This window comes from Anthonomus grandis, chromosome 3 (genome assembly GCF_022605725.1).
Source record: "Anthonomus grandis grandis chromosome 3, icAntGran1.3, whole genome shotgun sequence".
NCBI classification, from domain to species: domain Eukaryota; kingdom Metazoa; phylum Arthropoda; class Insecta; order Coleoptera; family Curculionidae; genus Anthonomus; species Anthonomus grandis.
Genome location: NC_065548.1, coordinates 22364262 through 22381876, shown reverse-complemented (window position 1 = coordinate 22381876; position 17615 = coordinate 22364262).

The following is a 17615-nucleotide window of genomic DNA, read 5'->3' as shown; positions in this document are numbered from 1 at the left end:
GTTAAAATTTTCCTAATTATAGATCACAAAGGTGTTTATAGCGAAAAAATTGTTAAATAAAAAAAAGAGTCACATCTCATCTTACTTTTCCTATTCCAACAATAAATTTTGCTTTTATTTATCTGTATAATATTAGATCGTTACATAAAAAAGGTGCATACTCGTATTTCATTTTTAAATTAAACTAAAGAAGTTTGTTAATACTAAACTACAATGTATTCTAACAAATTATAACAAAGATATTTTACTGCAAGAAAAAGCCTTTATTTTCGTCCCACTTTTACTCATCTCCATGAATTTCCTTCTCAATGGCATAAATATGCCATCTAACTAAATCGAACAGGAGAAATTTTCATTTGCGAGAAGTAATGGGCGGAATTTTAAATAAATTAAGAGTAAAAAGCCTCAAATAAAATTTATTACGCAAAACTTTTCACCATAAAATGCTGAGTTGAAATTTAGAGAAAAGCTGGAAACAAATTAATGGGATTAAAACATTCTCTATTTTTGGGGGGTTTGTACTTATATTTTGTAATTATTTAAAAAAAAATTACGATCTAATAAAATTTGGGTTACAGGCCTATCTAGATAACTGCGTATTTTAATTAGTATCTTTCTGAGTAATAATTTTTAGTTATATTTTAAATTTAAAATGGATTATTTTTTAGTTTTTAGAGTTAAAACACGATATCGTCCACTTTTTAACAAAAATTGGGTTTTAGTGCCATCTTGTTACGCAGTCCAAACTTCACAAAACTGCAAAAAAAGTTTAGCAATTAATCACCAGATGGCGCTACTAACCACGAAATTAAGGGTTGCCTAAATCCGATTTTACTTGTCGCAACGTGAAGTCCCGCATATTCTATGCTTTGAACGTGGTGTATCCCTTGTGTGTTACAGTTTTTGCTTTTAAACATTAAAAAAAGGTGTTTAAGTAGAAGAATTGTTATAATTTGCTCTAAAAAAGTCCAGGTAAGTGTCCTTTGATAAAATGATTTTATAGAAAATGTTATAATTTATAAAATACTGATTTTTACTTAGGTGTAGGTTTTAGGCACTTTTCATTTTTAATTCGAATTGGAGTTACGCCACTTTCATAGGTATTTTTTTATGTCTGTAAAATGCTTTTTTTTATAAGAATTAAAAAAAGACCCATTAAATTTATTTAAAAAAGATAAGTGAATCGCGTGTGTTTAAGAAGAACTTTTGGTTTGGATTGGTGTGTTTAAGAAGGCCAAAAAAAAGTTTAACTTTATGATAGTTTATAAGTCCTGGAAAGTATATTTTATGTTCAGATTTTTATTCTAAATATTTTTAATTATTTTAGAACTAAAATAATTTTTTTAGGTTTTTGCAGGGCCTTTTTAATAGCCTAAAATATTTTACTTACATTAAGAAAGAATTTCAACTTATTCTTAAAACAAAACATTTCTTATGATAAGAAAATAGGTGAAAAATAAAATTCTTTAACTAAGCAAATTACAGTTGTTAATTTAATAAAATCTGTTTTAAATGAAAATAATATATTTTTTTGGTGTTTGGTTTTTAAAATTAAGTTAATTTTTCTATATGTGTACTGAATTTTATTGTATAAATAAACCATGTAAAGTTATAATACGTGTTAAATCCAGTATTTTTTTCAGAATGAATAAGAGTTCAAGAAGCTATAAAATACTTTATAAAGCGAGGCTTAAAAGTATGGATGAAATGAGTTGCTCCCCAATGCGACCTAAAAATTGCCCAACGATTAGTGATGTTCAATGAATTCAAGTGAATCAACAGTTTCAAAAATCCTAACCAAAAGTTATCATTTTAAGTGACAATTTCTTCTAATCCTGAGTATTCGGATGCATTAACACATTTAAAAGAAGAATGTATAATGGCCCAAAACTTGCTTAATGTATGTACAAAAGAATTACAAGAAAATATTCCAACTTGACTGGCAATGAGGATTTTGTCAAGAAAATTATATCACTGGATAATACTGATGCTTTAGATGCCTTTATTGACTTGAATACCATAAACAACGCCGATATAACTTTCGAAGAGGCTAGTTATACGGGCACAAATCTGACCAATAATAATAATGTTCGGACCAAAGATATCTAGAAAACACAAACACCCCAAGTTTTGAAAATATTTCTTAAAAGATCTATGCAAATGAAACGGGAAATTGAAGTGATTTTGACAATATTGACACATTCGATGATGAAAAGAAAATAATTCCAGATTAAATACAGATGAAAACTCAAGTGAAAGGAAGAGTATTCCAGAAAATGGAGACAAAAAGCGTAAGAGAAAGAAAAACAGCTTGAGCGACAGACAAGCATGGGAGTACAACATTAACAAAAAGAAGAGACAAGAAGGGGATTCGTATATGGGCAGAAAGGATAACAAATTTTCTGTTCAGAGAACTGAAAGAAAATTAATAATGAGATGTTCATGTAAAAAGGGGTCAAAGAAAATTATTTTTAAATGCTATCTCTTAAATGACGAACAAAGACAAGAAATATTTCAAAAATTCTGGAAGTATACATGGGAGGAGAAAAAAATTTTTTGTCAATGGAAGAGCGGTTTCTTCAAATATAAAAAAGGCAAGGAACCGAAAAACCAAAGGAGAAAGTAGAAGAAAATGCTCTTATTCTTTCTTTCTTGATATAAAAAAGAGAGAGTTAGAGTATGCAAAATGATGTTTTGCAACACACTTGGTGTATCCATGAGAACTATTACTCACTGGTGAAATAAAATAATTCTTTAATTCACCCAAAAATAAAAAATGTAATAATGTAGAAACTGAAACTAAAGACTGCGACCAAAAAGACTAAATAAGAAATATTGAGAAAAAAAAATCAGTTAAAGATTTTCTTAATAATTTACCAAAGCTAGAATCTCATTACTGCCGCAAATCGTCTTAAAAGCTATACCTAAAATCTCGCTGAAAAAACAAAACTGCACTCTATGATTTTTATAAAAATGTTTGGCTAACAGAAAAAAAAATAGAATCAGTTGGATTAACCTTATTTAAATATATTTTTAAAGAACTAAATTTATCTCTTTTCAGTACCAAAAAGGACGAATGTGATATTTGTGTAGGGCACCGAACAGAAAATGTTGCCGATCTACTTCATGAAGCACATATAAAAAAAGGAGGAGGCAAGAAATGAAAAAGAAAAGGACAAGCAGTCACCCCATAAAGTGTTTACCACGGATCTCCAACCTGTTTTACTGTGTCTGCAGTCAAACGTCTCTGCTCTTTCCTACAAAACTAAATTGATTCTGCAAAATTTTACTATTTTTAATCTATATACAAAGGATGGTTACTGTTTTCTGTGGCACGAAGGGGAAGGGGAGTTAAAGGCAAACTGTTTTGCTTCGATTATTTGTACCTTCTTTGATACCATGGTTTTACCACTATGGATCCAAATACCAAAACTATTATTCTTTACAGTGACGGTTGTGGTGCATAGAATCGCAATTCCACTTTGTCTAATGCCCTATTTTTCAATGGAAAAAAAAGTATGTATTATTTAAAAATACTTAGAGAAGGGTCATACACAAATGGAATGCGATTCTATGCATTCCAGAATTGAAAGAAAGATTACAGGCAGGGTAATAAACGTACCTGCCGATTACGTAAATTTGATAAAAGTTGCGAGAAAAAACCCAAGACCTTATTATGTTCAATATTTGAATCATGATTAGTTTAAAGATTTTTCTGTTATTAACTTTTTTAATTCAATTCGGCCTGGACGTAAAACTGGTGACCCTACTGTACAAGATATAAGAGCTCTAAAATATAATTCAAACGGATCCATTGAATATAAGATTAGGCATTCTGGTGAATTTCAAATCCTTTCAGTCAGATTTAATAAAAAATGCTTGAGTATACCCATGGAAAAGCTACCAATACTCTATCAAGGAAAATTAAAAATTAAAAGGGAAAAGTTTGAACACCTTCAATCGCTAAAAAATACTATGGAACCAGATTACCATCCTTTCTATGACAATCTTGAACATGAATCCTAAGGGTTCGTATAACATGTAATGTTTTTCTAAGAATGTAAGTACTTGATGTTTTTAAATTTTAATGTTTTTTTTTAGCAATTAATAAACAATACAATAATAATTAACAATTATAATAGTTGTATTTTTATTATGAAATATGCGTCCAAAATGCGATGAGTTTTTATATAATTCCTGCCTAAGTCCTTTAACTTGTTTAAATAAAAAAGAAAATTCTTTTTCTGACATTTCCGATATTAGTTTTCATAAAACAAAACATAATTTAAAAAAAGTCTTTGAAGTTACATTACTGTTAGTCACTAACTATTTTTTGGCCTACTGTAAAATTTACATTTTTGGACTTTCGCAAAATTCATATGAGGCCGACGATATATTTATTAATATATATTTTATAATGACTCACCTTTTTGGCTTCATATACCTTGATTTTTGTTTTACAGTATGACTTTAGAATTGCATCACGATATAAAAGTAAAAAGAGGATAAACATATTTGAAACATAATTCTAAGATGGTGCGACAGAAATTCGATCCCAAATAATTAACTATAACCAAATACACATAATTTTAGTTTATGATTATAGTAGATAGATTATGGGTATAGTACCATTAAGCTTACTTTTATTCAATTTATTTTGAATCAAATATTAATGTTGGCTTTAAAAACTGAATTCAATTTCCGAATGACAAACTTATTTGCTAGTCATTTCTAGTGGGGTCAGTTTGTAAATAAACTTATTTTCTATTTTTTTTCTTCAGTGTTTCTATTTCCGCAGTTAGGAGTATATCTAACTTTAAATAAATAACTGTATTTTGTAAAATAAATGCAAAGAAAAAATGTAAAAGAAATTTGTTATAGTACCTTATTACGAATATTGTAAAATGGCAACTATATGATAGATAAATTTTTGATTCTACATATTATATAAATAATAAAAAATTTAGACTCTCAATGTGGTAATACTGAGAGTTATTTAAAATGCAAGTACTTACTGATTCCTGTTAATGATCTTACGTATATTAGGAACAAGGCAAAATATGCTATCGAAAACTGCATTAATGATTTTACATTTAAGAGTCCTTATTAAAATGGTTCCACTGATTTATGTTAGACTCTATCTTTATATATCAGATTAAGAAGCATTTTAGAGGAGGTATTATAGGTAACATTAAAACTTCATAGATTAGTGCAGCCTAAAGTATTGTATATATAAAAACATAAATATTATACCCAGATTAAATAATATACACATATTCTCTCTACTCATGGTATGTATTAGGGATTTCCAGTAAAGTATTGATTAGAAAAATTATAAATGTTTAGTTAAAAGCTCCATATAAGTTATATAACCAAAATAATAAGATCTTTAACACTATGAAATGCTTTAAAAAAAATGAAGAGCCTAAAACTTCTAATAAAGTTATTAACAAGATCAACATCATTCCCAGTAATAAAATTTTTATTCGTAACTGAATTATTAATAAATGAATAATTTCTCTGTACAAAATCATACGAATCATAAATATATTTTCAAAATGTAAAATCATCCATATAGAGCAAATTAAGTTAATCAAATTAAAAATGCTATTATTTAAGCTTTGTAGTTTTATAAAGTTTAATTATTTTATACATTATTATTTTTATGTATTAACTCAGTTTACTGGGCGTTTAATGTTTTATACAGTATTAGCTTATATAGCAATTACAAAAATTGCCAATTATGTTTTATTCTGTTAATACATATTGAAATTATAAAGAATTTTTCTAGAACTTACTCAGTAAAACTCCTCCAACTTAGATTTATTAGATGGAGTAATGTCTTAGGAACTATAAGTAAAGCTTTCAAATTAAACAACGTTTCGGCGTTAATTTTTACGACTTTTTCGAAGTATTTTTTTGTATTTTAGAAGCTCATTTTTTTATATATACAACAACTTTTATAACAACATTTCATATATTAAAGCAATCAATTTACAAAATTAATATCAACATTACAATCATAGTTTTTTTACACGTACGTCCCTTTGTATACCGGGTGGTGCGTCACCGAGCGGAACATCCATGTAATCCATCCCATGTAAATTTTAAGGGAATCAATTATTGGCTTCCCTGTAGATTTTATAGAAAAAATATAAAATAACTTTTTGAAGAGACCAATCTGGCAAACCCTCGTGCAAAATTTCAAAAAATTTTAATAAGCGAATCTTGAATTATTTAGTTAAATGTCATTGCAAAATTACCAAATTTTCGGTTTAGGTAAAACCAGACACCAGCCACCAGCAAACAATTTGTTATAAGGCTTTGTCAAATCTGACGTACAGCCGAATACAAGAAATGTTTTTTTTTTTAAATGGATGGAATGGGCTTGGGAAAATAAACTGAAAACATTTCAGATACTACTCTAAAACTGTTTCCCGTATAATGCCACTTAATTATGGCTATTTTTTCGTCGATTGAATAATTCATACTTGTTTTGAAATAGCGACTGTCACTGATTTATTGACACTTTTCCTCACGTCAGTGACAATATTCATTTTACTGGGGCCCGTTTGGTTTTACCTGAACCGAAAATTAGCTAATTTTGCAATTAGATTTAATTGAATAATTCAAGATTCGCCTGTTAAAATTTTTTGAAACTTTGCACAAGGGTTTGTCAGATTAGTCTCTTCAAAAAGTTATTTTATATTTTTTTTATAAAATCTACAGGGAAGCCAATAATTGATTCCCTTAAAATTTACATGGGTTTTCCTATGTTTCGCTCGGCGACGCACCACCCGGTATAGTAGTTTTTATGTTTACGTTAAAATGCTTCAATATATTAAAATACTAAACTAAAACCGAAGTTAGTTGCAAGTTAGTTATAATGAATAGACAGTTCATTGCAAGTTTGCGCCCTTTCATCAATAAGATTTCTTAGGACAACATTTGTTCTAGCACTGTTTAATCGAAAGTTATTATTTCCTAAACTATAGGCATGTATATCATTTGAATATGCTATAGTATAGTTTGGCTTTTGTAGCTTATTCATTATTCTAAACATTAGTTTTGCCCGTTTTAATTTAGGAATTTATTCAATAGAATTAATTTTTATCAATTCGTATATAATTTGAAAGTATAAGATAGTCTAGATCAAATAAAATTATAAGTACTGTATTTTGTAATATTTTAATTTTTTGAAAATTTAATTTACACTGGTATAAGATATCCCAAGATTAATAGGATAAACACATTATATATTTTTTATATCTAGTCGCATTATTTAGGAAGTGCTTACATTTTTAAACAGTTTCAGTGACAGATAATTTTTTATTTTTCTTATGTTCAATATGGTTATTCCAATTAAGATTCTCAAGTCTCAATTATTGTATATTGTTTATCTTCTCCAAATATATCCCATTTAGACTTGTAGTAATTTCATTTATTTTTTTGTTTAAAAAGAATATACTTAGTTTGTCCAAATAGATTTTAAGGTTATTCTGGAGTCTCCATTGACTATATTTAGTAAAATCACGATTTACTTTAGTTGATGGTGCCTCACAGTTATTATGGGTAGACATAATACAGTGTCGTCAGCAAACGTATAATACTGGGAATCCATTGCTGATACTCGGAGAGTCAGGACATTAAATGAGTACAACAGGCAGCCTAGTATGGACTTTCTTGGTTATTTACATATATCTTATTTTCTTTCAAGCAAATATTTATTTAATTAAGTTTATCTCTCTATTTAATATACAGAGTTACGCGTGACAGGAAACGTCACTTCCGCAATGCCTTTGTCTCTGGAATACAGCTTGTTAAAGTTTTTATTGAGTTTTCCTATTTTCTTAATATAATCTATGATTATGTAAATATTAGAGTAAAATTAGTATTCGAGGGTTTCTTGGCATGACGATCTAGTCTTGGTATGATTCTTACTTGCAGGGACACCACATATACGTTTTTTACTATTTTAACTATCACAACTTTTTTGTACAGCCCTGTATTACATATTTTTTAATAACTTAAATAATTCTCTTGTTTTAAAAAAATAGGATGTATCTGATTTCATTATAGCGATATTAAAAAAAAAATTAACAAAGTCTATAACTAAACAACATTTATTTTAGTTTTTAAGAAAGTTATCGTTCTTAAATTGTGTTCAGTTAAACTTAAGCTAGGCTTTATAATTTTCAAGAAATCAAGAAGGATTAAGGTCTAGCCATCTAGGTGGCCAATTATACAAACCCCTCAACTAATCAATCGGCTTTCCACACCACACGTTAATGCTAAATTTATGTTAAAAAATATATAAACGGTTTTTATAAGACCATCAGTATTCATTGTAAAGATTATTTATAACATGTGTGAACTATCCTTTATCAGTAAACAAAATATACCTATACAATAATCAAATTTGATTAATCCAATCCATAATTGCATTCTAAATGCAAAATCACCCACCTGCAAATGATGAACCCGTTGTAAATAATATTGTAATAAGCAATTGATGTGAAACTGTCTCCAAGTAGAGATTGCGTAACTTAATTCATCAATCCATCTAGTGCTTATGCTTGTGTAGCCTCTTCTCCACTTTATGCGTATTTAATAAAATAAAATCAAATATTATCCTATTCTTATACTCGATTTTCAAAACTAGTATCTTCAAAAAAATTGTTATGAACATACACAGAACAATTACTAAAATTTATTAGGTTATTTACGTAATTTATATAAATTTTTGAAATAAAATTAAAAATTAAATTTAAAAATTATTTTTAAAAACACACTAAGAAAGTATCAAGAACTATTGTAAAAGACTAATATTCTTTAAACCAATTTTTTATCAATCAGAGCAAAATATAAGACTTGAAGTAATTAAATTCTTTATTAAATAACGGAGGTCTCGGTTTCTGTATGAAATGGGCTCTTAAAATCCTGCTGGCGCTTTGAAATTCGCCTGTCATTCGTTAAAAATACAAGGGAATTTCTCTTATTCAAAGAGCAATTTTCCATTCTTAAAAGCAAAAGGCATTGCTTTTCTTTTTTCTATCCGGAAAAATTTTTACGACCGGCGGCAAATCGGACTTTTTTGTCTCTCCTCTCAAAACTTATACTACAATATTTAAAAATTTTCTATGAGATATTTTCATTTTATATTTGATCTATTCCTCTTAATTTATAAAATCCTAAGTTTCATATATTTTCCAAATATCCACTACTATATGCATCATTGACATGAAAAATTGCTTACCCCTAGCGGCCTTGTTAAACATTAACAATAAAGGGTTCAATCTGACGGCAACTGAGATAATTAGTAATCAGGCATTAGTATTTGGAGACCGCAGAGGGCCGTATAAAGGACTCTCCTGATGCGAGTAATAACTATAATGCGTCAGGAGATCGATAGCAATTTTCTTGTAATGGTATATATACAGTGTATCTAAAAAGTCCGGAAAAATACCTTTTACAGGTAAATAATTAACCTGGTTAAAAAATGCTCAGACACGTCTATTCTCTTTTACTTTTTAAATATTTTCAGATTTATGAAAAATAAACAGAATATGTCAGGAAGACTGGGCAGCTATCAATTTTAATATTTTAAATAGAACATCCTATTTATTAATGCATTTTTTTAACATTTTATGTATAACAAGCTATATGAATCTGGAACTGTTTCCGAAATATTAACAATTAAAAATCTAAAGTTTTAAAAACTTTACCAGGCTTTGAAATCTAAATTATTTAACTCTCAGTACTTTTTGGTGTCACAGGTGGGACACTTTGGCTTTGATTATTAAATTTGACGTCGAAATCCAATTTCTTTATTAACTGCTGAAAAAATAGTAAAGACGTTTGATGAAACTGGCAGGATTAAAAAAAGGACTAGATCTGGTCGGCCAAAATCGACAACAAATGATAAAACTAGTTTTAAAGTTTTACAATATTTCATTAAAAATCCTTACAGTTTGCGAAAAACCGCTATAGAAATTACGATATCTAAATCGGTTGAAGTAAATTTAAGACAAAATAAACTCCGTCCTTATAAAATTCACTTAATGCAAAAACTTTTGGAAGATGACTTGGACAAGAGGGAAAACCTATGTAAAACTATGTAAAATAATCATGGCAAAACCAGATCAAGATCAGAACTTATTAAATAACGTTGTGTTTTCGGACGAAGCTACGTTTATGGCATTTTAAGCCACCAAAATTGCAGCTACAAGACTGACGAAAATCTACATTGAATGCGGGAAGTACGTACCTAGTATCCCCAAAAAGTTAATGTGTTGATGCGATATTTGGAATCCAAATATTTGGCCCGTACCTCATTGAGGGAAATCTGATTTCCGTAAAGTATTTAGAAAAGCTTCAAAACCGTATTGTTTCTAAAATTAGACGTTTCGCCACTCCAAATTACAGACAAGTATGGTTTCAATAACACAAAGCTCCTCCGTGCCGTAGTCGAGAGTTGTATGATTATTTAAATTTTACTTTTCCAAATAGATGGATATAGGAATATAAAAATATAATAAATTCCTATCATTTTGTTTCGTATATTAATAAATTTACCAGACCGGAGTCAAAAACCTGTCTAGATCATTTTTTGGTTAAAGTTTGTAATGAGGATATTTCAAAAATTCCTACGTCTTTTATTTTGAAATATGATCTTACAGATCATTTTCCAATTATTTTGAATTTAAGCTTAAAGGATGAGGATGCAAATAATAATAGTCATTTAGTGAAAACAAAGAAATATATTAACTATGAGGCATTAAGAAATGACTTAGAAATGGAAGACTGGCAATTGATATATGGTACAAGAGACACGGAAGTGGCAACAAGGATGTTTATGGATATTTTAGTTGGGAAAATTGAAAAACATACAGAATTAATTAAAATAAGTAACAGGAAAAACGGAAAAAGTAAATGGATTACGAAAGGTTTACTAAGAAAAATAAATGAAAAAAATAGTTTATATCTACAGTGTAAAAGAGAACCAAATAATGAAGAACTAAAGGAAAGATATAAAACATTCAATAATGAGATAAAAAAACTTATTAAGGGAGCAAAAAGGGACTTTGTACAAAATACAATTAGAGACAACAAAAATAAAACTAAAGCCCTCTGGAATTGCGTTAATGCCATATGTAGTAATAAAAAAAAAGAACAAGGGAAATATTAGTAAAATTAAGCTTACAAATGGTGAAATACTGGAAGACAAACAAAACATAGCAAACCAGTTTAATAAATATTTTAGTGAAATAGGGCAAACACTTGCAAATACTATAAAAATAACGAATACCTATGTTTATAAGTCTAACGAAAACCATCGATGTCAAGTCAATCGATGTTTTTAAGGGAAACGACGCCCACTGAGGTCATAGAGATCATTGACAGGTTAAAAAAAGGCAAATCGCCAGGTGTTGATGGCATTAAGGCCGAAACCCTAAAAGAAATAAAAATTGAAATAGCACATGTGCTAGCATATTTAATAAATATGTCCTTCAATACAGGTATTTTTCCCGAAATTTTAAAAATTGGTATGATCACACCTCTACACAAAACTGGCCTGGAAGAAGACCTTAACAACTACAGATCAATCTCTCTAATTTCCAGTATAGCTAAAATTTATGAAAAAATTTGTAAAAATCGGTTAGTGTCATTTCTAATAAAGAACTCCATTCTTTTAAACAAACAGTTTGGCTTTTGAGAAAAAATGTCAACAGAAGATGCAATTATACATTTAACAAATTATTTATATGAAAACTTAGATAAATCTAAACCATCACTCTGTATCTTTGTTGACCTCTCTAAAGCCTTCGGTACTGTTAATCACAAAATCTTGTTAGATAAACTAAATTGTTACGGCATTAGAGGAATAGTTCATAAACTAGTTGAAAGTTATTTAAAAAATAGAAAACAACTTGTCAAGATCGATGAAGTACAAAGCTCCTTCGCAGACATAACCTGTGGGGTACCCCAAGGCACTGTACTTGGCCCATTATTATTTATATTATATGTAAATGACTTACTTAAGATTGATATTTTGGGGGAAATAGTAAGCTACGCTGATGACACTGCCATATGTTATTCAGGAAATTCATGGAATTCTTTAAAACAGAACGCTGAAGCTGATTTTAGAAAAATTTCCTCTTGGTTTCAATCAAACAGACTGTCTTTAAACGCCTCTAAAACAAAGTAATTGACATTTACATCTTACACTAATAACTTGCCTCTGATGGGTCCTCTTAATATAAACTCTCATTTTGAGATACCAGAAGCAAATTCCATAAAGTATTTGGGTATAACATTAGACCGGCACTTAAAATGGGATATACATGCAGGTGAACTTACAAACAAATTAAGAGGCTTGATATCTAAGTTTAAACGACTTAAGGATTTTATGGATATTAAACACTTAAAAACATTGTACTTTGCTCTAGTACAATCACATTTAAATTATGGACTCAGCGGATGGGGTGGATTAAGAAATTGCCATATGTCCTCCATTGAAGTTGTTCAAAAATGGATTTTAAAAATAATCTATGATAAAGACAAACTGTTTCCATCTGATCAGCTATACAATCTTGCTGGTATATTTAACTTAAAACAATTATATGTTCAAAAGTTACTTTTAAATCTTCATAAAAGGAAAATCACAGTTGAACATGTGAATCATTCATATGCTACTCGAGCTCAAAATCAAAGCGCTGTAGTTCCACGAAATGAAAAAACTATTGGTCAGCGATATTTTAGATTCTATATCTCTAAGATTTACAATTTGGTTCCGGGGCATATAAAAGATAAAATAAATCAAAAAAATTTTAAATTTTATGTGAAAGACTGGATACAGCGGACGGACAGAGAAACGTTTAATAATATATTAAATTATAATATGTAACATACTATGATATATAAATATGCTTTTCTTTTAAACATAATCTTTAGCAAATCCATGTAAAATTGAAAAGAAAGCAAATAAAATCACACAAACCTGGACATGACATACTACCTCGATATAGACCTTAAAAATTACCGAATTGGACATACTCGATCCTGATCTATGTTTTGAACATTATATCGTAGTCATTAAATTTTAGATAAGATTAACTCTGTAAAACTTTTAAATTCATATTCACGTACAAGTAATAATCTCGCTACTTCTGTGATCATTGTTTATTCACTATTCTCTTGATCGTTATTATAGACATTTTGTAATATTGTTAATTATTATATTGAATAAACTATTATTATTATTATTATTATTATTATTTTTCCAAATAGATGGATAGGCAGAAGGTACCACACATTGGCCAGCTATGTGTCTAAACCTCTCCCCTTTAAATTTTAAGACTTCTTTTGGGAGTACCCAAGGGAGTAAGAGAGATCCTTAGTTACTATTATTCCGAGATCACAATAGGATTCGACTTTTTTAAGTTCAATGTTATTTATTTAGTAGGGTAGCTGAGGATTATTTTTTCCTAAATATAACAGCTCACACTTGTCCGCGTTAAGAGGGAGTAACCATTCACTCCACCACTTCCAGACGTCCAGACCACCACTTCCAACACTTACGTGTCCAGATCGGTTTGAAATTGTTGATGAGAAGTTAGGGGAACTGCATATATTTTTGTGTAGTCAGCCAACATTGATACGCAACATTTTAGTTTTGAAGGTAAATCACACGTGTAAGCCAGGAACAGGAGAGGGCCGAGAACGGAGCCCTGAGGGACTTCGCTGGATACTGGATAGAATTTTGACATGGTACCCCCACTCTCACACTGAATTTTCTGTTTTTTAAAAAGTCTTCAATCCAACTTAATAATTCTCCTCTAATGCCAAGATGTTCTAGCTGTAACTATCGTTTCGTGGGAACTCTATCAAATGCATTAGTAAAGTCAAGATAGATGACATCTATTGGTTGGTTTTTGTCTAAGGCTATTATCCACTGGTTAAGGCATTGAAGCAGGTTAGTAATTGTAGAGCGACCCCTTACAAATCCGTGTTGGATATTGGGTATTACATAATTTTCAGTAAAGAATGTTTGCACTTCATCTCGAACAATGGACTGCATTATTTTGCAAACAATCGATACTAGGCTTATCGGCCTATAGTTGCCTGCTGATAACTTGTCGCCTTTTTTAAAAATTGGCGTGACCGATGCGACTTTCCACTGTTCGGATACAGAGTTTTAAATCATTTAGTATTTCATTACTTTTGCAGGAGGCACAGCTATCACTTCACTGCATTTTTTTAGAATAGTTGCCGTTAATTTGTCCAAACCTGCAAACGAATCGTTTTTTAATTTTTGAATTTTTTGTTTAATTTTTTCTCATTTATATTTATTGTAGTTATTGAGTTTAAGATACGAGGACAGTGTGGGGTAGGTAATACATCTTGTTCAGGCTCTTTGATGAATGCCTGTTCGACAGTACTCGCCAACCCTTCCGCGACTTGCATTTCAATTTCACACATGTTGTTGTTGCCCTTTTTTAGTAACGGTATTGAAACCCTTGAATTAATTTAGGAGCGAATGTATTTAAATAGTTTTTTAGGGATTTTGTCGTTTGTTAAATTAATTTAAAAATTTTGGCGGGAATTTTTGATTAAGTTTGTAAGCATTTTCGAAAAACTACGATGATTCGTCAGGTCAATGTCATTTCTTGAACCCTTATATTTTGTCCAAAAATGTTTCTTCCGTTTAATCATGTTAAAGAGATTTTTATTTATCCAAGGTTTCTTTGCTTTCTGTCGCATTGGTTTTTCTTGAGAATTTAAAGTAATAGAGTCGCAAAGAATATTATAAAAAACTGACCACATTTCAGATGAGGATTCACAGGATATAAACATTTGGTCCCAGTCCAACTTTCCTAGATCATTACAGACATGTTTGAAATTTGTCACCAAGTATTTATTTTGACTAGTGCTCTGTATTCCATTGTGAGATTTTGTAGAAAATTGAAGTTTTGCATTGATTATATTATGATCTGATTTTTCAATAGGGTTCTAGATTTTAATATTGCAAACAAGAGATTCTTTGTTTGTTAGTAATAAGTCGAGGGTCGATGGTTCCTGGTTTTGTCTGTATCTGGTTGGTTCAGTGATAAGTTGGGACAGATTACTATTTAATATCAAGTTACTAAATTAGGTTTCAGAATTGTATGGTTCAGGAAATAACGTAAGCGGCGATTTAAACTAGGAAAACTATTACACCGACTATTACTAAATTTTCACATGTCCTTGACAAGTCTTGCATCTTTTCGAAAAGCTTTCATTTGCGGGGGGGCGATAGATACACATAAAAGTAAAAGAAACATCTTTGCTTACTATTTTTAATATTAGGGTGTCTATGTTCTCAGAAGAAAATGTAACCTTTGTGATGAAAAATAAATTAAAATTTGATTGCTTACATAGGCGCAAACTCCGCTCCAGGTTAATTTGTTCTATCTGTTCTAAATAAAGTATACCCGGGTAAGTCAACTAACAAGTCGGGTATTTTAATTAAAAGCCATGTTTCGGTTATAAAAATTAAATTTGGGTTTGTTAGTTGAATTTTGTAGACAAACTCGCTGTATTTAGCCAATAAACTGCCTAGGTTTGTATAAAGGATTTTCCATTGAAGAAAAGATGTATCTAATTGTGTTTTGTGTCAACAGATACAATTTCTGGTACCCCTTTTATGTACTTGATAGTAAGGTTATTTTCACTACTAGCATTTTTACGTTTCGTTTTAAGTTCTTCTCGTAATTGGGTTAAATAGTTAAGTTGATTTTTGGTTTTGTCATCTGATATTTTAATAGAGCGGGTAAGATCATTATCCAGGGGTTTCTTTTTGTGAAGTAGCAGTTTCTTTACCGTGCTAGCATGAGTAAAGGTAACTTTAATGTAGCGAGGGCGTCCTCCAGGTTTTGGTACTTGGCCCAATCTCAAAACGGACATTGGAGCTGGTAGGTGCTTATCTATGACAGTTAATATTTTCATAACCTCCATGGCATCCTTTTGTTTACGAGTTGTGACATCACCAAGAGATTCTGGAATCCAATCTTTAATCAAGACGTTTATAGATCTATTTATTCTTTCAACCGCTTCGGCAGTAACTTCTTCCAACGTTTTTGGCTCCAAAACAGCACTTGTAGTCCTCGTTTGAGTCTCAAGATGGCTGATTTTAATGTTCAGTATATCGATTTTATCTAAAAGCTTCACTTTGAATGCCACGATAGACTCCCTCATAGCGGTCAGTTGATCAAAGTTTTCATTACAGCCGTTGCAAAGGATTTTCAGTGTTTTTATTTTAATGTGCGTAAGGTGCGAGTGGTCATCCGCAGAGAGGCCTGTACATGTGACATGCAGATCCGCCTTGCAGCTATCACACTGAATGCGTGCCGTGGATCGAGTGCCGGCTGTAGATAGTTTGCAGTTTGCACATATCCCCGCCATCAAAAAACTATGGCTGCTTGTTTACGGTGATAATGAAAACAATAATTACTTACAGATGTTGTCTTTCTTTTTATAGTAATATGTAATAGAAACACCAACATTTCTTTGCACATTTTAACTCTACACATTTCACAATATCGAATGGTGCAAAAAAAAATTATATTTTTCCAACGTTTAACTTGAAAACAGAGCAGATTTTTAGTAAGAGCAAAATATACGTGCTATACTTGTAAGCCGCGATGTCGAATCAATTCTGTCTGTGTTATTTCTGTCAAATGAAAACTTACTAATAGGTAATGTTGAACATAAAGATATGCATGAGCACTTCGACCATCAACTTATTTATTGCACTCTTTTTTTTTTATGGTAAACACAAGCACAAGAGGAAAGTCCTATGTCACTCTTGGAGTGGTGCTTGCGCGAAGATATTTGTGTGCATTTATCTTGAATCGCTGTAGATTGTATGCGTTGGGAAATATATGAGGTGGAAGCCCGTTCCACAAAGAAGATGTTCTCCAGATGAATGAGTCCCGATACAGCGATGTCCTTGGGGTAGGCAGGTGGACTCGATGTTGATGAGCCGCAACTGCTAGACGCGTCCTTCTTGCCGGAACAGCCCTGGGTGGAATCATGCCTGCCAGCTCAGAGGAGTACTTACCATGATAATAACGGTAGAATAAACAGAGATCAGCCACCTTTCTCCTGTGCTTCAGACTATCCAGACTCCTTGTCAGTTCTGGTTTGTCGATACGACGAATAGCTCTCTTCTGTGTAGAATCCAGCAGGCTTAAAATATGCTTGGGTGCAGAGCTCTAGACATGCGAGCAATACTCGAGAGAAGGGCGTATTTGAGCCTTATAAATAGTCAGCAGCTGTTCTGGTGTATACAGTTTTTTCGTTTTGAAAAGCACTCCGAGAAAAGATTTTTTGGAAGCCGCCTTGGCGACCTCGACAACGTGGTCATGCCAGGACACACTGTTGGTGACCTCGACTCCTAGAAGATGTAAAGATGATTTCATTGGCAATGTTTTCCCTGCCATAACCAGCTCCGGGCCACCAAGGTTAGTCTTCATCGTAAATACTGCAGCCTGCGTTTTTTTAGCGTTAAAATTGACCAGATTGTTACCGCCCCACTCCAAGATTGCTCTAATATCGTTGTTAGTTGAAGCTAC